Raw genomic sequence first — 19,160 nt, forward strand, 5'->3', positions numbered from 1 at the left:
TACAAAACCTAGCTACTATAAGATGTATTTATAATGAATATACATCTCATAGACAGCTTACATTCGGTCTGAACAAGACCTCAACCCACTAGAAACTTCCCTAAAATAATTCTTCAATCACCAGAATTTCCGTTTCGTACATACGTAATCGTGGGCAGTAACTACAACTTTCCTTTTATAGAAAAGGAAAGTTTAGCTCCGGTTTTCTCTTCAAGAAACCTGATCTTAGAAAATGGGAAACTCAACACAAGATCAGAATAACAGCTGGTTAGATAAAAAACGAAATGGGTAACCAAACTTACCATTTTTACCTTTTTTCCAAAAATAGGAAAGCTAGACAACTTTCCTTTCAAGTTTGAATACACCAAATAGGAAACCATATTAATATATACCAGCCGAAAATATACAATGAATAATAAAATATTTTTGTCAATTAAATATGCCAAAAATGGAATTAACAATCTCCCCCTTTGGCACTTTGATTGACAAAACATTTTATTATGAGAAAACCTGCATCAAGTGTTAGAAACCAAAGCAAATAGCTTTTTAAAGATACAAGAGTATAGAAAATACTCCCCCTGCATGAAAGCTCTCTAACACATAAAACAATTAACTTTTTTTGGACGGAAAAGCTTGCAAACCGAAGAACACAACTTTTTAAATGGAAAAGTGTTAAACCACAAACAACTTTTTAAACGGAAAAGTGTTAAACCACAAACAAGCAACTCCCCCTAAAACCAAGGGTCGAGAGTTGTAACAAAGAGTCCAATGGATCCAAAAAATAATACTACTCCCCTTTTTTGTCTATCAAGGAGCCAAAGATAACAAAAACAAACATGAACAAAGTCATAAATTCAAATAAACACTAATAAAAAGCAAAAGATAAAAGATTGAACCACTTATTCATCATCATTGGGTGGAAGTATTTCATGATGTTGTCCATCTTCCTAAGAAGCAAGGCCTGACTGGTCTCCATTCTTCCCAAACGCAAGTTGAATTCTGCCATTTCTGTAGGAGCAGAAGTGGAAGCAGATCCAGCAGCAGGATCATTTGTAAGACCAGGGGAAGCAGACCGAGCCTTTCTTTGAGCAGCTTTTCCTTGAGGAGGCTTCTCAGGAATTTTGAAAGTGGTTCCAACAGCAGGCATCTCAATTGATTCATTCTCAAGAATCAATTCCTCTTGATCAGATAAAATTTTATAGATTAAGTGAGGAAAAATGAGATTGAGCCTAGGTTTCTTACCCTTTCGAAGAGAGACAATTTGCTCCCAAATCATGTCAGCCAAATCAATTTTAGCACCAATTGAAACTTTATACAAAAAGAAAGCAAGTTCATTTGAAACATTTACCGGATTGGAGCAAGGAAACCAATTGGATAGGGCAAACCTCATGAGAGCAGCATGTTGATAGGTGAGTTGAGACATATGCATGGTGTCGGAGAGTTCAATTTCATTATCACCAGAGAGATAACCGAACACCTTTTGACGATCAAACTCCACATCAGTTGGCTCAATTCCCATAGGCAAATTGAGAGCCTCAGCAACATCCTTCACAGTAAAGGAATACCAGTGTCCTCTGACAAAAACTTTGCCAAACATGAAAGAGTCCTCATCGAGAAACTCATCAGTGATGTTAGCATAAAATTCCTTCACAATTCTATCCACATACCCATCAAAACCGATCAAGGTATCTACCCATTGTCTTTCTTTCAACATGTTATACACTCCAAAAGGCTTATGAGCAATAACATTAAAATTTTTCTCCACAGTAAAATTCCTATTCTCATAGAATTTCATATCTCTAGCATGATCATTATAACAAAAATAATGAGAGTGGGGCTTGAAGTTATCAAGAGAAATACCAGAGGGCCTCTTTCTTTTCTGAGGAAGAACAGGATTTGTAGAGACAATGGGCCTTTTTCCTTTGTCCTTCTTTGGAACAGCAGGAGGAACTGGAGCAGTTACAGTAGTGATGTGCTCGGTCGGTTCTTCACTCTCGGATCCAGAATCATCAACAACAGGAAGATCTTTGGGCACAAATTCTTCACTTGAATCGGACAAGCCCTCTGAATCAAGATCCTCCTCACTTTCTTCTGGTTTAGAATCCGAGGAAGAGACCGAAGGGGGATTCTCCTTGAGATTTTTGCCCTTTGAAGATGAAGAAACCACCTTTTTCCCTTTGGATGCAATTTTAGGTTTAACCACTTCAGGCTTTGAAGGAGTGGAAACCTTGGACCTTGTTCGAGAACTCACCGTGGGCAAGGTCACCAAAGCTTGGTCGACATTAGGAGCACCATTCGAAGAAGAGGACTTCGACAATGTGTGATCGGATGAATGGGATTCATCATGATCACCCAACCCAGGTGTTGGAGAAGCAATAGGAGAGGCACCAACAAGAGGAGATGAGAATTTTGCCACTGATTTTCGAGCTTGGGTCTTCGATTTCTTGGCAGACTTCGTCGGAGCAGAAGACGAACCAAAAGCTCCGGTTGCTGGTGCAGGCGGCGCAGGCGGAGACACCGGTGAAGCAGACGCAGATCCACGAGTGGGCTTCTTGGATGGTTGAGCATTCTTAGTTTTGGCCATTTTTTCTTTGAAACCCTAGAACACAAACCCTCTTACACTTTGAACAATGTTAGACCTTTGAGAAAAAAATAAAAAGAGAAGAGAGAGAGGTGATCGTGGGATAATGGGAAGTTGAGAATATATAACTTCCAATTTTAAATGCCCAAATTTAAAAAAACTGAAAAGGAAGGTAACTTCCTTACCTTTGACCCACGTGTGGAGAGAAAAAAAGGAAACCAAAAAAGATTTTCAAACATAGTCAATGTTTCCTTAAATGGAAAAAGGAAACCAATTATTCCCACAAAATCTAAGAAATAATAACCCCACCAAATCCGAAAATGCCACCAACAAGGAAACCAAAAATAAAATTAATTATTTAAGAACAAGTTTCCTATATACACCAAAAAGACCAAATCTCCACAAATAAAGGAAACATTGTAAATAAATAAATGCAATTAAAACATGTTTCCATAAAATAAAAAAAATAAAAGAAAAAATATATACAAGGATTCGAAAATGAATTCGAAAAAAAATATGCCCCCCTTTTTCTTTTATTTTTTTAAAAAAATGCCCCCCAAAGAAAAATTGCAAATAATGAGCAAGAGAACACACCAAGACACAAAAGCACTAATCACCACTTAAGAGCAAAAATTGTGTCTAAGAACAAAATGAAACATAACAAAAAAATAACAAAATTTTTAACAAAGCTCACTTGACAACTCGATCACGAACCTTTTTTTTTTTTTTTTATTTTTTTGATTAAAAGACAGAAAAATAAAATAACCTTGATATTTTTGCAACTAGAATTCACAATGTCCATTTGTCTTTGACCCTGATGAAAAAATCAAACTCATAAGAATAATCAGAAATTATTTTATCAAACTAATGAAGTAATAGAATGAGGTCATACAGGTTCACAGGAAAAATTGACTCCATCACCAAGAATATTAAAGTACATCAAACAGTATGTAATAGCTTTATAACACCATTTTCGAGAATAAACAAATTTTACCACAAACTGTGTCAAGCATTAGTGTGTGAAAGTGTAAGCTGGGAACATTGCCCAATTTGTCAAAAAGACTTTTTCTGATAAATTGTACCCATAGGAGACGCTGTCACACTACCTCAATGGTAGCCCTTTTCAATGGTAGCGTATCTTCTACATAACTCCTAATTACATAGTTCCAACTTACTCAGAGATGGCTTTCACACATTGAGATAGGTAGCTCTATTCATCCAATGGAGCTTGAACACACAGTTTTTTTTTTTGAACAACATCATTCGAAAATGGTAGCTTACATAACACTGTTTGATGAACCTGAATATTCCTGTGAGGAGTGGACAATTTTCCTGGCAAACCTGTATGACATCATAATATTACAACATTAGCAATAAAATAATGACTGAAATTCTTATAAGGTTGAAATTTTCTTCTAGGACAAAGACAAGACATTATGAACTCTAAGACAACTCAAATATCAAGGACTATGGAAAAATAAAAGCATTAAACAGTACAAACCCCTAAGGATTTCCTTAGAGAAATAAATCGGACCGAGTCAAGAGCTTTAGTAAAAATATCTGCAATTTGTTTGCTAGTGTCAACATATTCTAAGACAAGAATTTTATTTTCCACAAGCTCTCTAATAAAGTGATGACGAATGTCTATGTGCTTAGTGCGAGAGTGTTGAACAGGATTCTTAGAAATGTTTATAGCACTAGTGTTATCACGAAATATGGTTAAAGTTTTCAAATCAAACCCATAATCTGCCATCATTTGTTTCATCCATAACAATTGGGTACAACAACTACCCGCAAAGAATGTACTCGGCCTGCTTGTGGACGGAGAGATTGAGTTTTGCTTCTTGCTATGCCAAGAAACCAAATTGTTTCCAAGATAGAAACATCCACCACTAGTACTTTTTCTATCATCAGCATTACCTGCCCAATCAGCATCACTAAAGCAAACAAGGTTAGAATTAGTGTCTTTTGAAAACCAAATCCCAAAATCAATAGTGCTATAACGAATGATTCTTTTCACAGCAGAAAGATGGGATTCCATGGGATTAGCCTGATAACGTGCACAAACACCAACACTATAGCAAATGTCAGGACGACTAGCAGTAAGATAAAGCAAACTTCCTATCATACTTCGATACAAAGTTTGATCTACCTTTACTCCTTGTTCATCTTTGCTTAATTTCAAAGTTGTGCTCATGGGAGTGTTGGTATGTTTGGCTTTCTCAAGGCCAAACTTTTTCACCAAATTCTTTGCATACTTGCTTTGAGTGACAAAAGTTCCCTCATCTGATTGCTTCACTTGAAGACCGAGAAAATAAGTGAGTTCACCTACCATACTCATTTCGAACTCCTTTTGCATTTGGGAAACAAAAACCTGCACTTCAGAGTTAGAGGTAGAGCCAAACACAATATCATCAACATATATTTGAGCAACAATCACATCAGAATTAATGTTTTTGATGAAAAGTGTTTTATCAACATTTCCTCTCTTGTAATCATGAGAAAGCAAGAATTCAGTTAGACGCTCATACCAAGCACGTGGTGCTTGTTTTAGACCATACAATGCCTTGTCTAACTTATAAACATGATCAGAAAATGTGGATCCTCAAACCCTTTAGGTTGTTCCACATACACTTCTTCTTTTAACGACCCATTCAAAAAGCGGATTTGACATCCATTTGATACAATTTAATACCAAGAATGCAAGCTATGGAAAGAAGTAACTCGATCGATTCCGGTCTAGCTACTGGAGCAAATGTTTCATCAAAGTCAACACCCTCAACTTGAGTGTATCCTTGGGCAACCAACCTTGCCTTGTTTCGAATGATAGTGCCAAACTCATCACTCTTATTTTTGAAGATCCACTTGGTTCCAATGATGTTCACAAATGGTGGTCTTGGAATCATTTTCCAGACTTTGTTTCGAACAAACTGATGAAGCTCATCCTGCATAGCTAAAAACCAATCTTCATCCATTAAAGCTTCTTTTACAGATTTAGGTTCTAAAGAAGAAATAAAACATAAAAATTGAATTATATTGGCATATTTTCTTCTTGTAACCATGCTCTCATCCAAGTTTCCAAGGATGAGATCCGAAGGATGATTCTTTTTAACCCCGGAGGATGGTTCCCTTCCGTATTGGATCGTTGATTGAATTTAAAGGATACTCGCATTCTTTTGTTGTTGGATTTTACGTAGCAACGGATTCCCGCACGATAACCTCGACGATCGCTTCGAAACTTCGTCGGGTTCCTTTTCCTCGCAGCGAAGCTTTTCAAGCAAATCTTCAATCTGTTCTTCCGTGGAAAACTCGTAAAAATCTTTTAGATCATCAACAACAACATTAGCGATTCCATAACGAGTTTGGGTTCTCATGTTATACACACGATATGCCCTACTATTTGTGGAATATCCTAAGAAAACACCTTCATCACTTTTAGAATCAAATTTACCAATGTAATCACGATCTCGTAAAATATAACACTTACATCCGAACACATGAAAGTGACTTACATTTGGTTTCTTACCTTTCAGATTTCATATGGTGTTTTGTGAGTACTGGGCGCAAGAATACTCGGTGATGGTATAGCAAGCGGTGTTAATGGCTTCGGCCCAAAGGCGCTTTGTGAGCTTCTTGCTATTCAACATTACTCTAGCCATTTCTGTTAGAGTACGATTCTTTCTTTCAACCACTCCATTTTGTGGAGGAGTTTTAGGAGCAGAAAATTCATGAGAAATACCGTTAGCTTTACAAAATTCATCATATACGGTATTTTCAAATTCCTTACCATGATCACTCCTAATCCTAACAATTTTGCCAATGTTACAATCTTTTTCAACTCGTAATTTCAAACACGAGTTTGGAAAGCTTCAAAAGTATCGATTTTTCTCTCAAAAAATCCACCCATGAGAATCGAGAAAAATCATCAACACAAACAAAAATATACCTTTTACCATTTAAGCTTTCTACCCGGATTGGACCCATTAAGTCCATGTGCAAGAGTTCGAGAACTCTAGAAGTATTCACATACGGGACACTCTTGTGAGAAATTTTCGATTGCTTACCTAACCGGCATGGACCACATTTTCCCAATGACTCTTTACCTAATTTAGGTAATCCTCGAACAATCCCCGAAACAGATAATTTTTTCGCATTTTTAAAGTGAATGTGACCAAGTTTTTCATGCCATAGGTCAGTAACATTTTCAATGACAGAATGACAAGTGGCATGCGTAGTGAGAGTATAACAATTATCACTAGATCGCAGCCCTTGTAACACAATTTCATCAAGAATATTATATACGTAGCAATGATTGCTATCAAAGCTCACAAGATAACCACGATCACAAATCTGACTAATGCTAAGTAGATTAGCTTTTAGTCCTTCAACCAACATGACATTTTTTAGTTTAGGAAGCCCTTCGAACTTGAGAGTTCCCATTCCTACGACTTTACCAGTAAGACCGTTACCAAATGTAACTTCTCCACAAGGCATTGGTCTTATGTTCACAAGAAATTCTTTTTCACTGTCATGTGTTTGGAACAACCACTATCAAAATACCACATGTTAGAAGCAACAGTTTTAAAACAAGTAGAACCTACCAAGCATTTGTTTTTGACAACCCATTTTTGTTTTTGTAAAACATGTTTATTTCCAATGTAATTAGATTTAAACATGTTATGCATGGTTATGCATTTAGGTCGAATGTGACCTTTTACTCCACAAAAATGGCAAATAGGAATGAAACGTCTTCCTTTCCCTTTGAAATTGTCAAACTTACCGTGCTGCTTCTTTTCTGTAACAACAGAGTGCTTTCTTTGTCGAGACGAAACTGTGAGGTAGAAACAGTTCTTCCGAAACAAAACTATTAGTGGTATTAGACACGGAGTTGATTTGGAACATAACCCAAATTTCCAAAGATGATTGGTTTGGCCAGATTTTTGAATTTTTTCAAAAATGGTGGAACCTGGATTTAACATTTTAACATTCTTTTTAATGTTATCAATTTCCTTGGTTAAAGAAATAATTTTTGACTCTTTTAAAGACAATTCAGATTCACAACATTTGAGTTTATCTTCCAACTCATTAATGTTGTTACACAAAATTTTATTATCTTTAACCAGGGAGCGATTTTCAGCACTAGTTTCCAACCACTTACCAAACATTACCTTGTAGGATTCAATCATGGAATCCTCATCAATTTCTGACTCATCCGATTCGGATCCGGATTCTTCCTTGTTGTCATTGATCGGGATATTGTTCAAGCAAATGCTTTTTCCTTTTTCCCGCAAATTTCTTGACAAAACACTTGTTAGGACAACTTTTTCTTTTTCATCCTCACTACTCTCGTAATCATCACTCCAAGTAACATTCAATCCCTTTTTATTTTTCTTTAAGGTATTAGCACATTCAGATTGAGTGTGACCAAAACCTTCACATTCTCTGCATTTAATACCTTTTTTATTGTTAGATGGAAAAGGTTTAGAGGGAATGTTACCAGAAATGTTACCTTTTGAGTTCTTTGAAAATAACTTTTTATTTCCACCAGATTTCATGAATTTTTGGAAATTTTTTGCCAATAGAACCATTTCATCATCATTTTCATCATCAGAAACAATATTTTCAGAAGCATTAAAGGCAATACCTTTGCTTTTCTCATTCGAGAGATTTTGCTTTCTCTTTTTCTTGATTTGTTGATTCAACTCAAAGGTTCTTAAAGATCCCATGAGTTCCTCAACCTTCATTTTGCCAAAATCTTTCGCCTCTTCCATTGCAAGCAATTTTGTATCAAACCTGTCAGGAAGAACTCGAACAATTTTTCGAACCAAGACAGATTCATCTAGTTTTTCTCCCAAGGCAAAAAACTCATTAGAGATGTCAGATAATCTTTCATAGAAATCATTTAAAGTTTCAGTATCTGACATTCTCAATTCATCAAATCTAGTTTGAAGCATGGTAAATCGTGATCTATTTACATCAGCAGTACCTTCAAATTGAATTTGAAGGATTTCCCATGCTTCTTTTGCAGATTCACAAGATGAGATTAATTTAATAAAACCTTCACCAACACCATTAAAAATAGCATGTAAAGCCTTATTATTATAACCAGACAGTTTTTCATCTTCAGTGGTCCAACTGAGTTCAGATTTTACCTGAGTATTACCTTTTTCATCATTTTCAGTAGGTTGAGACCACCCTGTAAGAATAGCTCTCCATGCTTTCTCATCTTGCGATTTGATGAAAGCTCTCATCCTGACCTTCCAATAAGGATAATTCGACTCATTCAATAGAGGAGGTCAGTAGATGGAACTTCCTTCGCAAACAAAGACATCTCACACAAAACAAGTTAAACGGAATAACCTCAAGATCTCACTAAGAATTTAGTGGCTCGGCTACGATACCAATTGAAATTCCGTATTTTAATATTTCCGGTTGATTATTTAATTAAATGATTAATTAAATGCGGAATAATAAAGCGTATCGAAAACGATTTTACGTAGTTACGAATGCAACTCTGTAACTCCAGAGAAACCCAGAAAAACAAACAGTGCATAAAAGTAAAAACACACAAGATTTTTGTACGTGGTTTCAACAATCCTTTCAGATTGTTACTAGTCCACGGGGCCACGCCCAGAGATAAGATTCATTAGATCGGTATCAAAAATACAAAGTAATTGACTTATGCATAAATAGACTCCCTCTTATTGTATGCCACAAGCTTGATGTATTCCACCTACTAACCGAATCTTGATAAAACTCCAAGTGCTCGAACTCCCTTCGATCACCTTGAAGAGTGCTTGAATCCTCCCGATTCAAGGCTTAAAGGCTATCTCCCGAAAGCCTATACAACCATCTCCCGAAGGTTGTGTGCTTGTATCCTCCCGATGCAAGACTTTAAAAGCAATCTCCCGAAAGCTTGTAAATACCCTTCTCCCGAAGGTGCACTAATGTTCTTCTTCGTTGTAGACTTGAATACAGACTCAAGACAATACAAACAACAAATAAACAGAGTAAGAGTAGAACAACTCTTCTCTACAAATCAAAGACTCTCTTTTCTAAAGATGTGAATGAAATTCAAAGATACAAGAGAGGTACCAAGAGAGGTACTAAACAAAGACACTCTTTCCTTAAGATATGAAAGCAATTCTAAGTGTATGAAAGAGATACAAAACCTAGCTACTATAAGATGTATTTATAATGAATATACATCTCATAGACAGCTTACATTCGGTCTGAACAAGACCTCAACCCACTAGAAACTTCCCTAAAATAATTCTTCAATCGATCCAGAATTTCCGTTTCTGTACATACAGAATCGTGGGCAGTAACTACAACTTTCCTTTTATAGAAAAGGAAAGTTTAGCTCCGGTTTTCTCTTCAAGAAACCTGATCTTAGAAAATGGGAAACTCAACACAAGATCAGAATAACAGCTGGTTAGATAAAAAATGAAATGGGTAACCAAACTTACCATTTTTACCTTTTTTCCAAAAATAGGAAAGCTAGACAACTTTCCTTTCAAGTTTGAATAGACCAAATAGGAAACCATATTAATGTATACCAGCCGAAAATATACAATGAATAATAAAATATTTTTGTCAATTAAATATGCCAAAAATGGAATTAACAATTCATTTTATCATTTAATAAAACAGATGATCTTATTAGTAACTTTTATAAAATAAAAGATCAAATGATATTTACTTTGTCAAATTAGTGTCATACTGTACTTGTGCTGACTATTTTTTCATAAACATGTCACTTCGTTTTTTATATTCAAATTCAAATTTGTGCTTTAAATTTTCATATTTTTTTTTATAAAACTAATTATTAATCTATATATCTTTTTGTAACTTTAATTATATATATAATTTCTAGCAAATACTAATTATTATAATTTCTAATTTAAAGACAATTCCTAACACGAACAGATACAAAAAATATAAACAGTTTTGTCATAAAATCTTTAAATCGGATTATTATTAAATTTTATTTTGACATACTATTTTAAAAAATACAAAATTTATTTTATTATTTAACAAAACAGATGATCTTATTAGTAACTTTTATAAAATAAAAGATCAAATCATATTTACTTTATCAAATTAGTGTCATAATGTATTTGTGCTGACCATTTTTTCATAAACATGTCACTTCGCTTTTATATTCAAATTCAAATTGGTGCTTTAAATTTTCATATTTTTTTATAAAACTAATTATTAATCTATATATCTTTTTATAACTTCAATTATATATATATAGGGCAAGACTATGGTAGGACCTAGCAAAAGTTCCCTACTGGTAGGGAACTTTTTTTGACCACTGATTTTAGATCATGTGGTTATTATGATGTAAGGTGTATACTCTTACGATATGACTGCTTGTATACGATTAAAACTTTATACATATTATAATAATATTTAATTATATTTATTTTTTTAAAAAATAATATTAATTTTTATTTTGAATTATTTTTTTTAAGTTATTTTGAATTATTTTTTTAAAAAGTTATTTTGAATTATTTTTATATTGGTATTTATTTTCAAAAAAGAATTATTTTTCTAAACTCATTTTTTTGGCTTTGTGTTACGAATTTTTCTATTTATTACGCAAGTGTACGTATCAAGTAGTATCTCACGCAAGTGAGGTCGAACCACAGGGAATTGGATTGAGTACTACTAAATTATAATTATGATTCTATTTGGTAAAATAATAAGTTGCAATTTTAAAAGTAAATAACTCAGAAATTAAAGAGAAAATAAACGAAGATTAATCAAGATGAGAGATTAGGGAGGTGAATCCTGTTGATAAGTTACCTATGTTAATACCTAATTGCTATCCTTATCTCAATGTGAAAGACAGATTATAAATTAACCTAACTCTTTTCAGATCTTTTAGGTTCTAAATAATATGTTCTCTAATTAACTTCTTAATTAGATCAACACAAAATCAGCATTAAACAATAATCTATTAGTCACTAGGCTATGTAAATACTTTCGTTTTACATCAAAACCTAGACTATCCAAATTTTAGCATTCCTAATTCTCACTTTTCAGATTTCGAATTAGGATCATAGAGCATGTAAAAGGTGATCAAGCTTACACATGAAATTAAACACAAATAAAGATAATATTCACACATAAGATGAAGGAATGACAATTATTTATTAACTAGGCATAAACTTAAACAACATTCATCATCCTCCCTTATTGGGAAATTTAGTTCATAATAACTCTAAAAACATCCATGATTAATTCAGAATTAAAAACAAACATAAAGATGAATAAAAAGGGTAAAAGAAAGAAACTAGAAGGTGGTATCGCTCCGGGTCTTCAAGATAGCTTCCTCTCCACTTTGCCTCCACTATTAGGTCTATTTTTGCTTGCTTTTGACCTTCAATGTCGTATTCCTTATATAGGGATAAGTGGTGAGCCTCCAATTGAGTGAAAAATCAAAATTAGGTCAAATCTGCGATTTCCGTACATAGTCGCGACTAGCATTTAAGGCGAGTCGCGACTACGAGCAAAACTCGAAAACCGAGTTTCGCCAATCTCACGAAGTCGCGACACGGGTCGCGACCGGAAAAAAGGGTCGCGACTGTGCTCATCGAGGTCGCGACTACGATGCTTCAGGAACCAAATTTTCCAATTTTTCCAAGTTTGTCCCAGTTTTTCGCCATTTGACTGAATTCGAACTTTAACACCCCGGGAACCTGAAATAATGAAAATCAAGCGTAAAACTGCTCCAAAAGACACCAATAGACGAGATAATGCTAACTTTAAAGACCCGAAATATAGGTTAATTATAACCTAACAAATTCCCCCAAACTAGATTCTTACTCGCCCCCGAGTAAGATAAAAAAAAAACTAACTACTCTTTCAGATAATCACTTTACCTTTCTTGACTCATGCTCTGTTTCCTTCCTTGCATAAACTAGAATTTTGTTCTTACTAACTCTAACAATTAACTCGGATGCTCAATTAATAACACTATGTACAACTGCAACAATCTACTCAAGTATGAAACATTGTTATAAAAGTTTTACTCTTTCCATTAGTTCCACAATCCGATAACTCATAAGCCTGCATGCTTACCTTTCTCCACTAATGTTGACAGTATTCTTTGGAATCATTAGGTCTTTTCAAGGTCTAGGTAGTATGGCTTAGATATTCAGGGATAGGCAAAAGATAATTTTGGCTCAAGATATCATAAGCACACAAACAGAACCCACAAGCTTCTTACTTTTTTTCAATCCCCCATAGCGTTCCCACCTCTACCAAGATTGAGAGAAGATATCTTTATTATTTTTCCCAACATCACTGAATTTTTTTTTCAAACACATTCTTACTTTTTATTGTGTTTTTTTCTTTTTTTCATCATTCATATTTCATCATCATCTAAATTTTTTTCAGTGACATTGAATTACACATTTTTTTTTTCTTTTCTCAATCTTACAAGTTCTTCTCCCTCTAACTATTTTCTCACACTAAATATTTCTCTCCCCCAAACTAATTATTTAGCTTATGATATCATGCATATAATGGTGAAGAAAAATCAATAGTATGGTTAAAATTTTTCGGATCAATGGGTGAAAAACATAACAGGTTTAGGCTCAATAGGGTTAACTAGGGATAAACATTATTATGGTAGGCTTGAAAGGCTCAAACTATCCAACAAATGCCTAAATCATATTCCAATTGAACACTACCAAGGATTTCGCCTCAAAAGAATAAACATGCAAGTTCTAAGCTATCCTGTCAATCTTACCACAACCATAGTAAAACAGTTATAACAGTTTTCACAACTTAAGTATTTGCAGAAAGACACAGGTTCCTAAGCATCCAAACTAATCCAAAGAGTTAACAAAATCAAGCACACAGTTATTTTGCAGTTTCAGATCACATCACACTAATCAGCAGCATACAACTATCATCAAGCTTATTGCCATTCCTTAACTAAAACAAAAAAAACTAAAACAGAAAATTAAAATGCAGAATTTAAAGTGCAGAAATTTTAAATTTTTTTTCTTTAAGCCTCTTCCCCCAAACTAAATATTACATTGTCCCCAATGTATACAGTAAAATGCAGAGAGAAGAAACTTACCTGAGACCCTTTCAGAAAGGGTTGGGTGGTGGCGGCTGGTCATAGGGATAGAACCGAGGAGGTTGTGCCAAGTAGTTCGGGTCATCAATCCCAATGTTCATTCTGTTGATGAGAGAGTTGAGTTGCTGAACTTGTCCCTCATCATAGATACTCCTTTGCACCATGTATTGTTGCATGTGGTTGTTCTGCTGAATTATGTAACTCAGCTGTGCATGAGTGTATTGTGTTGTAGGATCGATGGGCCCAGGCAATTGAAGTGTTTGCTCCTCTTCTTCTTCTTCAACACTAGGCTCACGTTGCCGCCTACGCCCTTGCGGTGCATCAGGTGGTGGTTGCCCATAGGGGTGTGGCTCTTTCAGCCTGTTGACAAAGGCGATGTCCATCTTACGAAGTGGCAACACCGTGTTGTCAAACTCTAACTGGGGAACTTCATATGCCCCGCAGAGTTCTGTGATAACCCCTGCCAAACCGAAACCACCTCCCGTGGCTCCTTGCACGATTTGGTCAATGCTCTGCCGTATGACTTGTCCAATGTTAATGTTGTACCCTTTCATTATGGCGTACACATATTTAAGGCGATCCATTTGGACATCGGAAAAATGCTTGTTGGGCACTAACCGAGCACTCACAAAGTACAGCCATGTTTTTGCCACCGGGTTAATCTCGCACTTAGGTACGGAATATTGGGCGACCCCTCGGTACCATCATTGTCATGGAACCTCAACCCAGGAAATCCCACTGTCTCCGCGACATCCACCATGTCAAATTGCTCTTCTTCCTCAATAATTCGGAGGCGTTGTTCCTCCCTAGTGTAATCTGGGACAGAGAACATCACATTGAATGCGTCAGCAGTGGCGGGAACCTTCTTTCCACGAACCTTCACTTCCCCATTTCGACGGTCGGGCCAATTTGCAAGGAATTCACAGGCCATAGTAACATTAGCCCGACCCCGAGTATCCACAAAACTTCCCCACTTCATTCTTTCAATTTGCGCTCTGATTGTCTCAAACCGAGGTTGGCGCCTCAATGGATTTTCAGGGAATTCAATACCCCTATCTTCAATATAGGCTCTATTCTTCAACCTTACGAAGCGATTGTGAGCCTCGATACTACCAAAGCGGGTTCTATCAAAACCCGTTGGTGGTGGGTTCGAAGACGAACCTTCTTCAACATTCCTTGTCCTCTTTGGTGCCATTTTTTTCTTCTTTTTTCTTTTTTTTTCGAAATTACTTTTTTTTCTTTTTTCTTTTTTTTTTTTTTCTGAAACTTTTTGTTTTCTAAGAAAAATTGGGCAGCACCTCCCCTCAAATTTCCTCTATCCCAAAAATACAAAATTCACTCAATCAATGTTCCTAACCACTTAATACCACAATACAATAATAATAAACCCAATATTATCAATTTTTACCCCACACACAATTATATCACTCAAAACTTAAAATAATTAATCAAATTCTTAAAAGCATGAAGAAAAGTGATACTTACAACCCGAAAACGCTTAACTCCACCTCCATTGTTGAATGTCTTGAAAGCTTGAGTTTGAGGGTGACAACAATGGTGATTTTTTTGGTTTTGGGTATTCTTTGGTGTGGGTTTTGATGATATGTGTAGATTATTGAGTGAAATTGGGTTTTTGATTGGATTGGGTTTAAGAAATTTGAGAAAAGATGAAAAGATTGAAGTTTGAAGATGAAAAATTGAATTTTTGAGAGGAAAAGAGGGTAGGGTCGGCTGAGAGGATTTGAAATTTGAATTTGGTTTGTGTAGGGTTGAATGAGGGGGAAAGTGTGAATTTATAGAATTTTTCGTCAGCAAGTCGCGACACGGCCACAGGCTAGTCGCGACTTGCTAATCGAGGAAAATTTGGCGTTTCTGGAAAATCAGCAAGTCGCGACTGAGGTCGCGACTTGAGAAATAGGTCGCGACTAGGCTTAAAGCTAGTCGCGACTTCTGGGCTTCAGGTCGAAAAAAATAAATTTTTTTTTCACGCTTTTCACGATTCAATTAAAAAGAAATAATGTCTGGTACTAAACTAAAAATTGAAAATACTAACAAAACAATCAAAACAAAATAATACTTGGGCTGCCTCCCAGAAGCGCTGTGTTTATCGTCATGCAGCTAGACGCTGAGCCTTGGACTTCAAAGTGGCGCCAGGATCATGGCGGACTTGGCTTGGTCAAACTGACCTCCCAAGTAGAGCTTTAACCTTTGTCCATTGACTTTGAAAGTTGTTGGACTTTCACCTTTTAACTCCACCGCTCCATAAGGAAACACCTTGACCACCGTAAATGGTCCCGACCATCTTGATTTCAGCTTTCCGGGAAATGAGTTTCAGCCTTGAATTGAAGAGTAGCACTTGCTGTCCTGGTTGAAACTCTTTCCTTATTAGACCTTTATCATGCCACTTTTTAGTTCTCTCTTTGTATATCTTGGCGTTTTCATAGGCTTCGTTCCGAAACTCATCTAACTCATTCAACATGTGATCTTTTCTCCTATGCCTTTTAGTTCCATGTTGAGAGTCTTCATGGCCCAAAAAGCTCTATGCTCTAACTCCATAGGTAAATGACAAGCCTTTCCAAACACCAACCGATATGGGGACATGCCAATTGGTGTTTTGAAAGCCGTTCGTACGCCCACAAGGCGTCATCCAACTTCCTTGACCAATCTTTCCTTGATCTTTGCCTTGTTTTCTCCGGAATCATCTTAATCTCTCGGTTAGAGATTTCACTTGGCCATTACTTTGGGGATGGTATGGTAAAGCGATTCGATGTCGAACACCATATCTTGAGAGGAGTGCTTCAAGCGCTTGTTACGAAATGGCTCCCTTCATCGCTTACTATTGCTCGAGGAGTACCAAACCGAGTAAAAATGTTCTTTTGTAAGAAGCGGAGAAGCTTGTCTTTCCATCATTTTGAGGTGTAGCTGAAGCTTCTACCCATTTAGACACATAATCAACAGCCAAAAGAATGTACTGATTGCTAAAGGATGAAGGAAAAGGACCCATAAAGTCTATTCCCCATACATCAAACAATTCAACTTCTAAAATTCCTGTTAAAGGCATCTCGTTTCTTCTTGAGATATTACCTGTTCGTTGACAACGATCACATGCCTTTACAAAAGTAGTAGCATCCTTGAATAGTGTTGGCCAAAAGAATCCACTTTGCAACACTTTTGCAGCTGTTCTATTCCCACTAAAATGTCCCCCACATGGTAAAGCATGACAGTGATTTAGGATAGAATACATCTCCTCTTCAGGGACACATCTCCTTATGATCTGATCAGCGCAATGCTTGTAGAGGATTGGTTCTTCCCAATAGTAATGTTTCACCTCAGAAAAGAATTTCTTCAATTGTTGACGTGAAAGCTCGGGTGGAGTTATTTTAGCACCAAGAAATTAACATAGTCGGCGTACCAAGGTACCATCGGTTTTCCCTCACACTAAAGAGTTGTTCATCGTGAAATTGCTCATTTATTTGTACCTCCTTTGTATTCTGACTCTCTTGCAGCTCTAATCTTGACAAATGGTCTGCTACCAGGTTCTCGGTGCCCTTTTTATCTTTTATCTCTAAGTCGAACTCTTGAAGTAAAAGTACCCACCGAATCAGTCTTGGTTTTGCATCCTTCTTGGTCATAAGGTATTTGATTGCTGAATGATACCGTGTAAACAATTACCTTATTTCCAATTAGGTAGGGTCAAAATTTGTCACAAGCAAACACTATTGCCAGCATTTCTTTCTCTGTAGTGGCGTAGTTTAATTGAGCGTCATTCAGAGTTCTACTAGCATAGTAGATTGTGTGGAATACTCTGTCAACTCTTTGACCCAGAACCGCTCCAATGGCATAGTCACTAGCATCACACATCAACTCAAACGGCAGTTCCCAATTTGGTGAAGTTACTATCGGCCGTAATCAATTTCTCCTTTAAAATCTTGAAAGCTTTTAACCAATCTTCTCCGAACTCAAATGGAACTCCATTTACAAGTAAGCTCGATAAAGGTTTTGAGATTTTAGAGAAATCCTTGATAAATGCGGTAGAAGCCGGCATGTCCCAGAAACTCCTCACTCCTTTTACGTAAAACCTGGAGGTGGCAAATTTTCTATTGTTGAGACCTTTGCCTTATCCACCTCAATTCCTGCTTTTGAAATTTTGTGCCCAAGAACAATTCCTTCTGTTACCATAAAGTGACACTTCTCCCAGTTTAACACCAAGTTAGACTTCTCGCACCTTGTTAGTACTTTTTCCAGATTTTCCAAACAATGATCAAAGGAAGAACCAAACACTGAGAAATCATCCATAAAAATTTCAATACAAGATTCAATCAAATGCGAAAAGATAGCCATCATACACCTTTGAAAAGTGGCGGGGGCGTTGCACAAGCCGAAGGGCATTCTTACGAAGGCAAAGGTACCATAAGGACATGTGAAAGTAGTCTTCTCGATCTTCGGGCGCTATAGCTATCCGGTGGTACCCGAATATCCATCAAGAAAACGGTAATACTCTTGCCCCGCTAATGTCTAGCATTTGATCGATGAAGGGCAAAGGGAAATGATCTTTTCTTGTTGCCTTGTTGAGTTTCCTATAATCGATGCATCCTCCAACCGTGTTGTTCTTGTAGGAATCAACTCATTCTTTTCATTCTTTATCACTGTCATTCCACCTTTCTTCGGGATCACTTGCACCGGGCTAACCCACTTACTATCTGAAATAGGATAAGCAACTCCAGCATCCAACCACTTAACTACTTCTTTTCTGACTACTTCTTTCATGGGTGGATTGAGTCTTCTTTGAGCATCAATAGTTGGTTTGGCGTTGTCTTCCATGAGAATTCGATGCATCACCGTTGAAGGGCCCCGATTCCTTTAACATCTACTAGTGTCCAAGCGATTGCCTTGTTGTGAGCCCGAAGTACCCTCAAAAGTCTATCAGTTTCCACATCAGAGAGAGAAGCTGAAACAATAACTGGCAGCTTTTTATCTTGACCCAAAAACTCATACCTCAAGTGACTAGGAAGCACCTTCAATTCAAGTTCTGGGGGCTTTTCAGTAGATGGCTTCAGCTCTTTTGGAACTGCTCCCAATTCCTCAAAGTATCTTCTGTTTAAAGGCCCATAGGAGTCGAGCCACTTCACATACCCCATGACCTCTTGTCCTTCAGCTGGAAAGATGAACTTATCAACCTTAACTAACACATCCTCAATGACTCCTCTAGGATGGGCTAGTGATCGGTCCGCCAATTGGAGAGTTACTGTTGTTGGCTTTGCTTCACCCAACTGCAGTCTTTTAAACACCGATAGAGGCATTAAGTTAATGCTAGCTCCCAAGTCACAAAGTGCATTTATTCCCTCAATTTTTCCTATAGTACAAGGAATAGTGAAACTCCCTGGATCTCTTAGTTTAGGAGGGAGTTTCTTCTGTAGGATGGCACTGCACTCTTCAGTTAGAGCCACTGTCTCATAGTCCTCCATCTTTCTCTTCTTT

Source organism: Cannabis sativa, chromosome 1, assembly GCF_029168945.1.
Source record: "Cannabis sativa cultivar Pink pepper isolate KNU-18-1 chromosome 1, ASM2916894v1, whole genome shotgun sequence".
In the NCBI taxonomy this organism is placed as follows: Eukaryota; Viridiplantae; Streptophyta; class Magnoliopsida; order Rosales; family Cannabaceae; genus Cannabis; species Cannabis sativa.